A 13378-nucleotide genomic window follows, 5' to 3' on the forward strand; every position below is an offset into this window, starting at 1 on the left:
GTCTGCTCATCAGGCAGTAGTGTCAACATTTGTTTAAACTATAAGAATCAGTTTGTTATTGTAACATATACAACAGCTGATGATCAGGAAAAAAAACAGGTAGTCCAATTGTGGTGCTCTCGTGGTGACAGCACCCAGCCACCTAGGGTGCTAATATTCCGTACAGTGTGAACAGTCAGAGACAAACTTCAGAAATAGCACCAAAGCACACACTTGTGATTCAAAAGAATTCTTTGATAAGAATAAAGTTTTAGTAGTCCTTTGTTGATTCAATGACGTGTTCCCATTTATTATTCCATACACATCATGATGTAGACAGTTGAATTTTATAAACAGTGGTTCATCCAACAAGACTTCTTCAAGGCTGGAATATTTTCCTGGTTGAGACCACACAGTGATTTAGACCACTGAAGTTGACTCAGAAGGAAATGAGGTATGGGTTAGAAACCGTGTAGGTGAGAGTATTCCACTGAAAAAACGCCAACAGGTCTTAACTGTCTGGGGGTCTCTGAAAAGACCCAATGATGCTTATATATAATTTTTGGGCAATGTTACAGTTCCAGCGGTCTCCGCGAATACTGAGAGCGGTTCCATTCTGAGTGAGTAAAGACTCCGCACCAGCCGCACTATAGAATGAACGGTCAACCAGTAGGGAAGCTGGGCACATCACCATGGTGCCAGATGGGCCAAGGCTGGGTCTTAGAGGCCCCCAGAGGGAGGGGCCCTGGAGACGAGGTAGGGCAGGAAAGGGAGATGACAGGGGAGGGCAGAGGGGTAAAGATGCAGAAAAGTTAATCTAATCTTTTGTATGTTATGGGTCAGAGTTTTGATGTTAAACATTAGGCACATAGGCACTTTTGGATTCCATCACTTTATCACGTGACACTTTAGGTTCTTGGGGGCAGATGCACTTTATTGACATGGTATATGTCTTGGTCACTTTATCACATTATTGCACTACAGACGTCTCTTACATTTCAACAATTCATTTCTATTTTTGTAATAACTTTAATGAAAGACAGAAGGGGATAGAATGTTTGATCCACCACATGACGGCACTAAGCACTTTTAAACTGATCTAAGTTCAGTTTAACTATGTTAGGGTCTCAGGCAGTCTTGGAAGGACTGATCATAAGTCATGGTTTGGGAGCTGGTAGATAATAAGGAGCAGAGGGGACAGAACACAGAACTGAAGATTGTTTCATTTAACGCCAATAGCCTAAATAATAAGCGGACTGCAAAAGCAATTGAAGACTGGATAAAAACCTACTTGGCAGATATTATAATGATACAAGAGACTCTTTTTGAGAAGGTATAAGACAGTAGACAGGAATGTTAAAAAAAAATGGACTGGGAATGAATGTATCTCTAGTGCTCAGGCTGCCCATAGTGGTTTCACAATATATATAACTAAATACTTCAAATGGGAGGTTAGCATTTCTCATACTGTCAAGGAAGGAAGGTGGGCATGGGTTAGTGGTTGAATGAATGGGGCCAGCACAAAACTGGCAACCATTTATGCCCCCATAGTAGATGATCCAGTCACATTGACTGACGTATTTCAGTCATTAATGACCACTCAGGCCAAGCTAATTCTTGGAGGAGATTTCAATTTCTAACAAAATCCTGAGCTAGAATCTTCGTCTGGTACTGGGAAACAAAATAAGCCCAGAACCGCCATATCAATATCTTAATTGAAGCAAGCTTTGAACCTGACTGACCTATGGGGAGATAGAAACCCATCTCAGCCACAATATATGTGCAACATGGAAAGGTTTAAGTCCGCTGTCAAATTAGATCACTACTCAACTACCTCAGATTTATCCCTAAATAATTACCAACATGCTTCAAATGGTTTTTCAGACCATTCTATAGTAAAAATGTTGGTGACAAGAATAGCAGCATAAAGACTTCCTCGCACGTTGTCCTTTTAGCTGTGTTAAATTAGAAGATGAGTTCTAGATTCACGAAATAAAGATAGCTATTGATGACTATTTTCCACTAAAGAGCAACAGTGCCAATATAGAACTCGTTTGGGACGCTTTTAAATCCTTATTTCACACAGCAATAACCTTCAGATGTATGATAGAAACAAGCGGTTAGAAGAGAGAGTAGGCCTGGAACAACAGTTGAAGCAGGCCACGGAGGAGGTCTTACGATATAAAATTATGAAGTCTAGAGAGAAGCTCAGGATAGCCAAGTAACAGATGCAAACCTATTGTGAGAAGCGGGCTTAGAATATGGTGCTCACTTATGTAAGGGTAGCATCCTACACTAATCCAGACAACCCTTATGGTGATTTTAGTGGTCTGAGACAACCTTAGAAAGCTCTCTAAGTGCTAGCTGTAAAGTGCAGCCTTCAGGGTTAGTCCATAAGGGGTGTAAAGCAGTTTGTTTTACCAGTACTTCATCTTATGGTATAGGTTAAGTGAAAAAGAACCACACAGTGTAGTTATAAAAAAAGGTATTTATTGTTAACACTCACTAACACAATGTATTATCTCCTACCCAGAGTTACAACACAATATACACAAAAGATTGTCCACAGAATTCGTAAAAAGCACAGAATACACTGTGGTCCCCAGGGGGAGACCAAACCGTATTCTAAAATACTGTAAATACAAATCATGACCTATGTCGAGAATGGACCCAGAAGACATAGAAGAGCTGAGGACCCAAGGAACCACACAAAGTGAGTATCTAGGAACACCACGGAGGTCGTGTGCAGTGTGGAACACGGCCGCGTACTCAATGTTAGTCAATAGGTAAGTTGCGGTTGCAATTTTAAAGAAGGTTCCTTTCCCAGTGGACCCTAAAGAAACCCAGTGGAAGATGGAAGGTTGGAGAGGCAACCCACCCATGGATACCCCAGGAACCAGGATACCTACACCAGGGAAGCCGGCTGCATAGGTGTGAAGTGAAGTCAGAAACCGCCATAGACCACAATGGAGGTTTTCAGAAAAGATGCCGCTTGCGAATAAGGTGAAAATGTCCAGTGGAACTGAAAGGTGGATTCAAGGTGAGAAGTACCTGCAAGCAGAGGGGACAGAGTCTATGCCACTCAGGCGTGACCAGGAGGCACGGAAGACAAATGCCCACCAATGTTGGAGATGCAGGTGAGTTGACAGTGCCCTCGAAGTTGCAGCTGTGCGGACCAGGCGATGCAGAGGAGGACCAGGAGCTGTGCACAAGCTGTCCCAAGTCCGATGTCAAGAGCCAATGGGTCAATGTCCAGCCGTTGACCCTCATCGACAAACCTTGGCAACGGCAACCAACATAGTTGAAGAAAAAGGTGTGGTGTCGGAGCCAGCAAGGTCCAAGTGACTCACCACGAGAAGGTAAGTCAGAGTAGGCCCGAGCAAGCAGGGATGCCCACTGAAGCCAAAAAAGACCCTCAAGAGGACCCGCGGGCCAAAGGCACAGGGGTTGCAAGAGGAACTTGAGCAGTTCACCAAAAGATGAAAGCCCGCGTTGCAGAGGATGCGATGCAGGCAAAGATCTTGGCTGCAGGAGATGCTTGAGGTAGGAGCTTCTTGGAGCACGAAGATCTCTGGAGGAGAGAGTCAACAAGCCTTGGCAATGGCAAGTCAACACAGTGCACATGGGTTCTGTTGCAGCGGCTCCAACGAGGGATACTCTCCTCAATCTCGGTGAGAAGACATTGCAGGCCTCAAGGGAGTTGCAGAACAACCACCTGTGTTGCTGAGCCTTTCGGAGTCCTTGGGAGCCCAGTCTCAGCAGACTGGTCAGCTGCGTTGCGGTGCCTGCAGGTGCAGGGGAGTGACTCCTTCACTCTAAGGGAGATTCCTTCGGGTGTCTTGGATGTCCATAGGCCCTGTGAAGAACCTGTATGTAGCACAGGCACTGATGTCGCAGCAGACTTGCAGGATGACGAGACCAGGAGCAGCAGGAGTCTTCCCAGATGAAGTCTTGGTTCCCAATGCGAAGTCCAGCATGGTTTAGAGTGCCCAGACAGTCAAAGGTGAAGTGGTATGTGACTTGAATCTTGTCCCACAACTAATCTAGGGGCCCACCCACAGGTAAGCCCTTAAGTACCCTAAGGAAAGGGTTTGAACGATTCAGGGATCCCTCCCAGAGGAGGGGCTGGACAGTGGGAAAGATACTCCCATGTCCTTTGTCCAGTTTCACACCATGGTGGGAGCCAACGTTTCCCTGAACTGGTCTGGACTGGAGTATGCAAAAACAACAGTTGATGGACAGAATGCAGAACAATGTCATACATTCACCCCAGTACAGAGATCTGGGCCTAAATCCATCGTTTTTTTGCTCACCATGCCGTTCCAGTTTGAACCCAGCCATATGCAAATCAGTCTTGACCCTGTGCCTCTTGTGAACAGTCCAGCCCGAACTGCCAAGCCAGGTCCACCCTGGACTGGAAACAAGCATCCTAGGACCGGTTTCGGGGTTTCACCCCTCTTCAGCCAGGATAGCTTGATTCCAGTGGCATGGAGAGCACAGGACCCACGCCTGGGCATACCCTTCCCACTCGGGGTGACAAATGCAAAAACAACAGTTGATGGACAGAATGGAGAACAATGTCATACATTCACCCCAGTACAGAGATCTAGGCCTAAATCCATAGTTTTTCTGCTCACCATGCCGTTCAAGTTTGAGCCCATGTGAGAAAGTGGCTCTGTATATACTGTTCCCAAATAGGTACAGTGTGCACAGAGTCCACAATCCCCAGAGGTTTGGCAGATGCTAAAGTTAGATATAACCTTACTCTCTAAAGTGGTAGCTTGGTCGAGCAGTAAGGCAGTATCAGAGGACAGTGTAAAGCATTTGTTGTACACACTCAGTCAGCAAATGGTCTCACACACTCAAGAACTGAACTCTAGGCCAATGGTTTGTATACAAAAATATATAGTTGTTTTATTTTAGAACCAACACTAGGTATCAAAATATACTTTCTCAGAATGAGATGCTTTAGTTAAATACTTTGCAATAGGCAATTGACTTTTGCAGATAATAGTTACAGTTTGTTGCAATAGGCAACACAATAATACATTGAGCTCAATGGGAATTTTAAGTTATATGCAATTGATTACTTTCAAGATTACTTTTCTAACTCCAGGACTGGATCCTAGATTCAGTCCTGGGACAGTCCTTGGAAACAAGTGAGTAAATTCGTTTTAGTTACTGTTGTGATTTTTAAGCAATATTTTGCTATTTTAAAAGTTGACACTTAGAAACTTTTTCTGATCAAATTACCAATGTTACCTTATGGAAGGAAATTCACTCAGGTAAGTGGGGTTATGATTACTTTTTCTAGGTCAGTGTTGGATCCTAGATCCAGCACTAGTGTACCACCTGTAAGCAGTTGAGAAACTGCGTTTAAGTTATACAGGCGATTTTTAAGGAATATTTATACGTTTGCAAAATAGACACACAAGAAATTTCATAGAAAAACAGTCAATGGTTCCCTATAGAAGAAAATTTACGTTACAGGTAAAGTATGTTCTTGTTACTTTTGTAATCCAGTGCTGGGCTCCTAGGCTCAGTACTGGTACATCTATCTAAAACAGGTAAGTAATTACGTTTTCAAAGTTGGTACGATTTATAAAGAATATTTGTAGTTTGCAAAAATCAACTCTTAGAAGAAATTTCCCAGAAAAACAGTCAATGATTTCCTATGGGAGAAAATTGAGTTAGAGGTAGGTACGGTTGTGAGTACTTTTCAGGGTCAGTGCTGGGCACCAAGATCCAGCACTGGTATCTCTCCTAATAGCAGGTGAGTATTTCCTTTTTTGTTACTCGGTTGATTTTAGGTGAATATTTTAAAGTTTCGAAACTCCACACTTAGAAGAAATTTCAGAGAAAACCAGTCAATGTTACCCTATGGAAGAAAAGTGAGTTATCGGCTTTTGGGTAAGTACTCGACTGGCAGAGTTAAGGTTCTGGGCACAGACTCAGGGGCCTCCCAGGGTCAGGTAAGTACAGTTGTTACACCCTCAGCGGCACAGGGGCAGCCGGGTGCAGAGTGAGTTAGGCCCAACACGTGTCCAGGGATGGCTAATGCTACATTTACTTTCTTCTAACACTGTGGCACAGGCGTACTCGCCGTCGCCACTACATGGACCATAGTTCCTTGGGGCAACTTGCTGGTAAGACGAGCGGTGTGCGGCCAATTGGATTTGGTGTATTAAGGCTCCCTTGAGCCATTGGGCTGACGAACCCTGGACCAGCACCTGCGCGCCATGAGTGGTACGTTACCTGTTGATACGTTTTTGGCAGTCTACGCGGAACCCCCTTACACTCACCTACTCCCTGCTGACGAGAGGCAACTACCTCGAAACACGTGTCCAGGGATGGCTAATGCTACATTTACTTTCTTCTAACACTGTGGCACAAGCGTACTCGCCGTCGCCACTACATGGACCATAGTTCCTTGGGGCAACTTGCTGGTAAGACGAGCAGTGTGCGGCTGTTCTGCTTGGGTTTTCGGATCAGATAGAACCCACCCATCAGGGCCTCACTAACCCAGCCAGAATGTTACCCCCTCCCTAGAACCTATTTACAATCCTACAACCACATATATCTATCACCTAAGGACAGGGGATTCCTACTATGTATACCAAGATCTCACAATCGGCGGCCTCGCGATCCCCTACGAATCCAGACCTCTCTGCCCAAACGACAGTATCACAAGTGGCGGCCTCGCGGTCCCATACGAACCCAGACCTCTCTGCCCAGACGACAGTATCACAAGTGGCGGCCTCGCGGTCCCATACGAACCCAGACCTCTCTGCCCATACGACAGTATCACCAGTGGCGGCCTCGCGGTCCCATACGAACCCAGACCTCTCTGCCCAGACGACAGTATCAGCACAAGTGGCGGCCTCGCGGTCCCATACGAACCCAGACCTCTTTGCCCAGACGACAGTATCAGCTCAATCGGCGGCCTCGCGATCCCCTACGAATCCAGACCTCTCTTCCCATACGACAGTATCACAAGTGGCGGCCTCGCGGTCCCATACGAACCCAGACCTCTCTGCCCATACGACAGTATCACAAGTGGCGGCCTCGCGGTCCCATACGAACCCAGACCTCTCTGCCCATACGACAGTATCACAAGTGGCGGCCTAGCGGTCCCATACGAACCCAGACCTCTCTGCCCAGACGACAGTATCACAAGTGGCGGCCTCGCGGTCCCATACAAACCCAGACCTCTCTGCCCAGACGACAGTATCAGCACAAGTGGCGGCCTCGCGGTCCCATATGAACCCAGACCTCTCTGCCCAGACGACAGTATCAGCACAATCGGCGGCCTCGCGATCCCCTATGAATCCAGACCTCTCTGCCCATACGACAGTATCACAAGTGGCGGCCTCGCGGTCCCATACGAACCCAGACCTCTCTACCCAGATGGCAGTCTCATACGACAGTTCATCCTATGGTTACCATAACATACAAAAAGGGCTCACTATTCATCAGATCACACAAGGATTGTCAGTTTGAGTACAGCCTGTTCTCAGGTTCGAGGGGCTCCTCTTTCCCTTATTCAGTTACCACTTACCTGATCAGGGTTAACATCTGTTCATGTAGCCGCAGCTGACTAGAAGAATAGGCTACCCTCTTATACAAGAACACGCAGTACATGTTGGCTCACTACAAACTGAATATTTTATTACTCATTACATACATAATCACATAACATTACGATATAACACATAACCTGCAAAGAAAAGTGAAAGATTAAGTTGTACACTCTAATAAGAAAGGGTCGACATCACCTTTGTAGTATGTAGCCTGCACTCAGTGGTCATCTAGGTTCCCTTCTCGTCTGTATCTCGGCTCGCCGGGAGTCACCCTTCTTCGAGTCACTGGAACCTCTTCCTTATCGGCTACTCTCTCCTCTCTGGCTATTCTGCTAGGAAAGCATCTGTCTCTCGGTTCTTCTCCGCCTTCAAGATGGTGTCTGTCTTCCCTGGAATAAGTAGTAGCTTTACTGCTAACGGCCAGATGCCGCCTACGGACTGAACATGTAACTGCCTAAGACTTTCACTAATATAGAGGTGCATTTCCTCATGGAAAATTCCGGCCCGTAACCTGCCGCCCACCAAATTCTTGTACCTCCCCGTACCAAGGACACGTTCCCAGCTGGCCGGCCTGATGTAGTGTCTTCGGCACGAAGAAAAATACAATCCTTCGATAAGGGCCGGCCTGAACCGGTTCTCTCCAAGCGAATAACACCTCATAACTAAAACATAGCTTTTGGCCTAGAAGCATCCCAAGCTGCCGAAGCAGAAAGAAAGATGGAGTCTCTCCCGTTTGAGGCCTAACCGGCCTGAATTCAGCACAGCTCCATGAAATACCCTCACTATAGGACAGGTTATCCCTAATACTAACGAATCTATCCCCTAGGCTATATATGCAAGCCCTGATCTATGGGGAAGGGCACAGAATCATATCAAAGTGCCTAGTAAATAGGCTCCATTCACTACTCTAACCCTTAGGCTTGAATGATAAGAGACTGAAGTCACATCCAATCACTTGTTAACACAAGAAGGCCAGGAAAATCGAGCAGAACAGCGGCCAATTGGATTTGGTGTATTAAGGCTCCCTTGAGCCATTGGGCTGACGAGCCCTGGACCAGCACCTGCGCGCCATGAGTGGTACGTTACCTGTTAATACGTTTTTGGCAGTCTACGCGGCACCCCCTTACACTCACCTACTCCCTGCTGACGAGAGGCAACTACCTCGAAACACGTGTCCAGGGATGGCTAATGCTACATTTACTTTCTTCTAACACTGTGGCACAGGCGTACTCGCCGTCGCCACTACATAGACCATAGTTCCTTGGGGCAACTTGCTGGTAAGACGAGCAGTGTGCGGCCAATTGGATTTGGTGAGTTTGACCCAATGTTATCCTATGGGAGGCAGGGGGGCCTTAGTTGGTGGCTGCTGACTAGCAGGCCACGGGGCTGTGGGAGCTGGGCTCCTGGTCACTTGCTCAGAGCAAATGGGGAAGTAGGTAGGAGTAGAAGTTACACTGCCAGGGCCACTCGGGCGGCTGGGTGCAGGGTGCTTTTGAGCCTTCGGGCGCACAATGGATTTCAATGGGAAAGCTCCAGGTTGAACAAAGGCTGCAAGCTCGAGGACGAAGATTCTTCAGGTGCCACCACCACTTTGAGAGGTAAGTTGGGTAGTTGGAAAATAGGTAGGTACCCAGGAGTTGGGCACAGGGGGCCGCAGGGCGCCGGGTGCAGGGGTGACTTTTGATGTCGGGAAATCTTACCCTCTGTTGATCGCGGTTGGGGGGTACCTGGTTCTGAGGCTGCAGGCGTCGTCAGGAGTGTCGAGGTGAGTCCTTGGGTGCTGGATTCGGGGTCACAGTCGCCGGAGGACGTCCCCGGGGTCTTTGTTCACTCCGGCACAGGCCAGGCTTGGCGGGTGCAGAGTGTGCAGGGTTTGCGATTCCGGGCTGATGCCAGGGGTTAGAAACTTGCTTTGAGCAGAGCCACTGCTCATGGGAGTCCCAGTCTTGGTAGACATAAGTTGGCAGGGTATGCTCAGACGTGAGTCCCTTGCTCACTTTGCCACTGGATTCAAGCAAGCCTGGCTGAAGACAGCTGAAATGCCAGAAACCGGTCCTAGGAAGCTTGTTTACGGTCCAGGGAAGACATGGCTTGGCAGTTCGGGCTGGACTGTTCCCATAAGGCACAGGGTCAGACTGATTTGCATATGGCCATGTCTGAACTGGGGTGGCAGAGTGGGCTAAAGAACGGTGATGGATTAAACCCAGATCAGTTGACTGGGGGTGAGTGCTTGCAATGTTCAACACTCCGTCCATCATTTCCTTTGGTTTTGCTTTGTTCGCCATAAGTTGGCAGGGTATGCTCAGACGTGAGTCCCTTGCTCACTTTGCCACTGGATTCAAGCAAGCCTGGCTGAAGACAGCTGAAATGCCAGAAACCGGTCCTAGGAAGCTTGTTTCCGGTCCAGGGAAGACATGGCTTGGCAGTTCGGGCTGGACTGTTCCCATGAGGCACAGGGTCAGACTGATTTGCATATGGCCATGTCTGAACTGGGGTGGCAGAGTGGGCTAAAGAACGGTGATGGATTAAACCCAGATCAGTTGACTGGGGGTGAGTGCTTGCAATGTTCAACACTCCGTCCATCATTTCTTTTGGTTTTGCAGAGTCTCAAGGTGGACAGGTCCTCCGGAGTTTTTGAGGTTGCTGACCACTGAAGGCGCCGGAGTTCCACAGGAGAAGGTTCAAGGATCAACAGGCCGGTAGGGCTGGGGCCAAGTCAGTTGATGTCGTCCTTTTGTTAGCAGCTGCGCGGCAGGTCTTCTGGTTTCTTGATCTTCTTGCTTGTTTTTGAATCGGGATCTGAGGAAGGAAGGTTCAGGGTGTCCCTAAATACTAAATTTAGGGGCGTTACAGGTAGGTAAAGGGCAGGGACCACTGGGTCCCTGCCCTGGGGTGGGTACATCCCCTATCCTGCCACTCTTCTGTGGGAGGGGGGCAGTGGCCTAGTCCTGATTGGGCAGGGCTCCCCATCTTCAAGATGGCGAGAGCCCGGGGACGTGCTTCACCTCACCTCCCCCACCTGAGGGGTGGGGGTTGACAGAGACTGGCACACACCCTGTCCTTCCTTGGGGTTTCCGACTAGTCTTCCCGCCAGAGAGGGGGTTGGGAACCGGTAGGGGCCAATTGCTGGGTACAGCAAGTGGCCTGGAGAAGCTTACAAAGGTGGAATGCCTTTGAATCTTCCCCTGCTCATCCTGGGGGAGGAGACTTCGCACCTCACCCAGGACGTGCATTTTGCAGGCCCTGGAGAGCAGATGGCTCTCTACCCAGGGGTCCAGCAACCTGTCTGCTGTGTGGCAGCCTAGGCAGCCCCTCAGACAAGACGTGGATTGTAGGTTAGGTTCAGGGGGCATCTCTAAGATGCCCTCTGTCGTGCATCTTACAGTAAATCCCACACTGGCATCAGTGTGGGTTTACTGTGCTGAGAGGTTTGATACCAAACTTCTCAGTCTTCAGTGTAGCCATCATGGTGCTGTGGAGTTCGTGTTGACGACCTCCCAGCACCATATACTCTTAATGGCAGCACTGCACTTACAGTTCCCAGTAATGGACCTGGGTACTGTAGGTGCTCATGCACCTGTGCCCACACCTCTGGCATAGGGCACCCAGCTAGAGGGGTGACTGAGGTATGCCAGGGCAGTGTGTTATGGGCATGGCACACAGGGATGTGTGCCATGTCGACTCTTTGTTTTGTTCTGCACCCAGACACTCAGCCTGCAAAGGCAGTGTGTGTGTGTCAGGGTACAGGGCCTCTAAGGGGGGCACAATGAGTGCTGCAGCCCTTAGAGGCCTTCTCTGGTCACAAGGGCCTGGGCACCTAGGGTACCATTTACCAGGGGCTGACAGGTGACCAGAGATGTCAATTGGGTTTTGGCTGTTAGGCAGTTTTTAGGGAAGGAACACAGGCCCTGGGCACCCGATTGGCAGGAGCCCAGGGCACAACAAGGAAAAGTGCATCAGTTATCAGGCAAAAAAGGGGAGGGTTACTGCAACAGAAACCCACTTTCTTACAACCCAGCCATAAGCAAATCAGTCTTGACCCTGTGCCTCATGGGAACAGTCCAGCCCGAACTGCCAAGCCAGGTCCACCCTGGACTGGAAACAAGCATCCCGGGACCGGTTTCGGGGTTTAACCCCTCTTCAGCCAGGATAGCTTGATTCCAGTGGCATGGACAGCACGGGACTGAAGTCTGGGCATACCCTTCCCACCAAATGTGCCTTTCAAGCAGTCTGAGTGTAGCTGGCAAGCACCCCCGCCCTGTTCCAATACACTAAGTCCTGTCTGGGAGGTGGTCACACGTCCCTGTAACAGGATAACTTGTGTCCTGCCTTCCTCTGCTCAAGCTTGGCTCAGCAGCAGAAGGGCGTAAGTGTGTCTCTGGTCGGCAGCAGCCATAATTTGCTGTCTGGGTCTAGAAAACTAGTACCAGGAGCATTGAGGGCCTCCTGGAGGAGCTTCACAGTGCATGGAATCATACCCCCACACCATTTATCCCACACGGTGTGCGGGTGTGATTCCAACATGTTTGATACCAAAAACGACAGGGTTCGTTACAGCCAGTTTAGAGATGGTCATCGCATAATGACGCATGGACACTCTATGTTTCTTAATGACTGATGCACATACAACCCGGGAAAATGGACTCCGAAGGTTGTAGGGGTGTCCTGCTCATGTACGGGCACCCTCACACTTAGATCTGAGCACCCTGCCTTCAGGATTGAAAGGCCTCCCTTAGGGTGACTTATAGGTTTTACGTGTAGTGACCTCAGATATAAGGAAACCTATATCTTTCGTAGGTGGTGCTAGCACCAACTTACACAGGCAGAAATGCCAGGCCTGTAGTCACAATTTGAGTGGTCTCTCTTGGATGGTATAATACATAGTTCAGCCCATGGGAGAACTCTGGGGTACCTAATCCCTGGGTACCTTAGTACCGTAGACTAGGGACTTATCAGGGTACACCAGTAGCCAATCTGGAGTGTACCTAAGTACTCACCATGTCCAATGTAGGGAAGAAGCGCAGATACTGGACTCCTGATTAGCAGGATCCCAGTCAGACTAGTCAAAAAAACATAATGACACCAGCAAAAAGTCGGGGTGACCATGAAAGCAGATCCTACATTTCTACACAACCCCACACCCCCAAACATAAGGGAATGAGACTAGCGTTGCCCAGTTGAGTCTTCATTTTCGAAGTGGAAATATCTGGAGAGTCCATCTGCGTTGGAATGGTTACTCCCAGGCCTATGTTCCGCTGAATAGTTTATCCCCTGTAGTGAAATGGACCACCTCAAATGTTTGGAATTTTCACCCTTCATTTGTTTAAGCCATCAGAGGGGCTTATGGTCTGTCTGAACAATGAAGTGAGTACCAAACAGGTATGGTCTCAAATTCTTCAAGGCCCAGACCACAGCAAAGGCCTCCCTCTCTAAAGCTGACCAACGTTTCTCCCTGGGTGTCATCCTTCTACTTATAAAAGCTACTGGTTGGACCTGGCCCATTGCATTTAGTTGTGACAAAGCAGCTCCTACCCCTATCTCAGATGCATCTGTCTGGACAATGAAGGTTTTGGAATAGTCAGGACTTTGCAGAATGGGAGCAGTGCACATGGCCTGCTTCGTGTCATCAAATGCCTTTTGACAGCTAACTGTCCACTGAACTCTCTTTGGCATTCTCTTGGAGGTGAGATCATTAGGTGAGTCACAATGGACCCATATCCCTTAACAAACCACCTGTAGTACCCAGTCTGGCCCAAGAAAGCTCTGATCTGAGTCTGGGCAGCGGGAGCAACCCAGTCCAGAATGGTCTGGATTTTGCT

At 48.5% G+C, this 13378-nt stretch overlaps 1 long non-coding RNA gene across 3 annotated transcripts in view; it reads right to left on the reverse strand.

Moving 5' to 3' along the window:
- Positions 1 to 13378, reverse strand: part of LOC146856878 (uncharacterized) — a 168631-nt gene that overhangs the window by 135350 nt on the left and 19903 nt on the right. Inside the window, exon 2 of one of the 3 annotated variants that reach the window (XR_014979822.1) lies at positions 7755 to 7948. The exons of the other annotated variants lie outside the window; for them this stretch is intronic. This is a non-coding gene — a long non-coding RNA (uncharacterized LOC146856878). The remainder of the gene's footprint in view (positions 1 to 7754; positions 7949 to 13378) is intronic. 3 annotated transcript variants of the gene reach the window in all.

Source organism: Triturus cristatus, chromosome 3_2 (genome assembly GCF_964204655.1).
Source record: "Triturus cristatus chromosome 3_2, aTriCri1.1, whole genome shotgun sequence".
Classification (NCBI taxonomy): Eukaryota; Metazoa; Chordata; class Amphibia; order Caudata; family Salamandridae; genus Triturus; species Triturus cristatus.